This window comes from Lagenorhynchus albirostris, chromosome 11 (genome assembly GCF_949774975.1).
Source record: "Lagenorhynchus albirostris chromosome 11, mLagAlb1.1, whole genome shotgun sequence".
Lineage (NCBI taxonomy): Eukaryota > Metazoa > Chordata > Mammalia > Artiodactyla > Delphinidae > Lagenorhynchus > Lagenorhynchus albirostris.
The window spans coordinates 39,706,756-39,709,513 of NC_083105.1; the positions used below are offsets into that span (position 1 = coordinate 39,706,756).

The window sequence follows — 2,758 nt, forward strand, 5'->3', positions numbered from 1 at the left end:
ATAAAGTAGGTTTACTTAAAAAAAAAAACCTGATTAGAAGTTTTAATCTATGTTAAGAAATTCAGCAGTACCACAGGTCTTAAGGCTTTCCATATGCACATATGTCTACCTCATTTGGCAACTGCATGATGGGTGCTCCCCTGAAGCAACAGATGTTTACACACAAAACATTCTTATTCTATAAATCCTGAGATGAACAAAGAACAGCATTAGCCAAAATACTATTCAGTTTTAGAGCTTCTTCAGCAAGGCATCCCTGATTTTTGGCAATTTCTAATCTGCTAATTGGTTTTGTCATCAGTAGGGTCTACAAAAACAACCTAGGTGTGAGCTACACAAAGATAGCAGCTGTTCCCGTAATGTTACTGTGCAGAGTTATACTGCCTGGATAGCTTAGATTTATGCCTCTGGTCCAATCTGTCAGCTTCTTTCAAAATTATTTTTTAATTTGTGTTATGAATGAATCATGAATGATGAATCACAGGACTTCACAACATTTACTTTATTGATGAATTATTCTTTTCTATAATTTAGTATGCCCAGCATGCTTACGTGTGTGTGAGTCTGTATGTACATTTTAGGACCTTTTTTTATTTCCTTGCACCTGTGCAAATAGATGGAGGGTCATTATCCTAGGTGATATGTCCACAGAAGTCAAAGAGTAAAAAAGGCATTATTAATAGCAGTGAAACACTCCAGATGTAAATCCAGTGACCTGCTGCTAATTCATAGTTTATGGTGATGTTTCCTTATCAGTAGAGCCACACTTCTCAATTCCTTTTCCACAACTAGCTTTATCCTATCAAACCCAGAGGAAAGGTAGAGTCTTCAGACATGGCTTACTGAATACTGGCATGATTAGGACCTGCTGTCTGATGGTTGTTTGACGTTATATATTCTTTCAGTGTCCTATTTACTTAAAGAGCAGTGCTAAAGGAGAAGGAAATAGAAGGAAAACGTTGGAAAGGAAGAGTGAGGAGAGAGACCCCAAGAATTCAGCTGCTATAAGAATGGCAGAAGGAAACAAAGAAAGAAGAAAAGTAAAATGACTTTAAGCCCTTGCTCTGATTCTTTCAAATATAGTTCAAAGACTCCCAGTTCCAAATCCTTACATCTACTGTTAACTGCCTCATCTTCACATCCCCTCACACGGTCAGCATCACATTACACCATAAAATTATGATCTCAGCAATCCCAGTCACATCTGCTCTTTCCCCAATAACTGGAAAATCATATCTAATTACCCACAACAGCATTCAAAAAATAGGTATTAGAGAGCTTTAGTTTTCAGAGAATTAAGAATTAGCTAGGTAGTTCTTTTTTATCAACATTTTATGAGTTGTTTTATTCTAAATAATGTTTCAGCATTATAGGACTATAGAATTTTCCAGAAAGTAAGGCTTTTTGTTTAAGATTCTGAAGGAGGACGAGAATTTATAATTATCACTGTCTCCTTAACAGGATGACATATAAACTTTCTCTTTTAATTCCAGTTTGAAGGTAAGAAGCTGCTAGTATAAGAATAAGGCTATTCTGCTTAATTGTTCAGCATAACTTACCTAAATTTACTTATCTTTATAGTATAACATCTCTTTTCTATGCATCATGATGGCTAAGTTCAACACAAGTACTAAAAATACTACTACTAATCGTATTTCTATGATAATCTATGCAATTCCAATAATTTATTTCATTATTGTTTGTTACTAGAATAAATATCTAATTTCTTCTCAACTTACAAAATTTAAAGGCCCCAAAGGCAGCTTCTCAAGACATAAATAGTTGGTAACAGAGTAAAGAAGAGTACCAAAGCATCATCCCTATTGTTCCTTCCCCTTTCCAGAAGTCCAAATGAGTCACACCCAGAGGTCCACAGTCAAAGAACCTTGGAGAAGAAGTCCAAATTATAACATAATCACGACATAATATATTGCTCAAGTTGGTCCCCCTCTGCTTGACTAAACTTTAGTTATCTTCCTGACTCAGCCCTTGATCTCTCTTTTCTTAGAGCATTTACTTTAGAAAACATATCATTGTAAAATCCTTCTCTGCTCCTTTGAAATGTAAATATCTTTCAAAGGCCCTAGCCAGTTTTACAACCCACAGATGTCTTTCTCAAAGACCTGGAAGTCATTCCTTTGAAATGTAACCATCCAGGAAGACAGTACCTCTATCTTTCAGTGTCTGTAGGAAGGTAGAAGCCTAAATTTGATAGGTGCCTTGCTCCAAGTTGTAAAACTATCTTCCTTTTCCTGTAGGTAAATCCAATTAGCAAACAAAGGCGGACTTAGAGGCCTCCACGCACCTCTTAAAACTCTCCTGCCCAGCTTTGCGCAGTGGCAGTATCGTAGCCAATGAGGTTTATCCGAGGCGTGATTATTGCTAATTGAAAACTCTCCTGCCCTTTTTTTTCCCCTGGAGTAGAGCTCAGATTGAGTTCCGGTCTCTCCCTCCTGTTGCAATAGCTTTGAATTAGGGCTTGTTTATGCAAAGTTACCAGACTGGGTTACATTCAGAGAAAATTATTTTCCACATTCACTAATAAATAAAGAATTTATATTTCTTATTATTTAGTAAACATGAAAGTTTGCCTACTTTATAAGGAAAAATTGTAATTAAACATATCTTCTAATGCTAAATAATCTCCTAAATAATCTAAAAAATAAACAGGCATATCTGCAAAGCCAATTCACAAGAATTATACTGAAAGCTGTTTAAAATATGTAACATATATGTAATGATTTAAGAAACCTTAAAT

General features: G+C 35.5%; 1 pseudogene; it reads left to right on the forward strand.

The window, feature by feature from the left end:
- The first annotated feature begins 2,325 nt into the window (after nt 1–2,325).
- LOC132530083 (U4 spliceosomal RNA) lies at nt 2,326–2,401 on the forward strand (annotated as a pseudogene).
- The last annotated feature ends 357 nt before the right edge of the window (nt 2,402–2,758 follow it).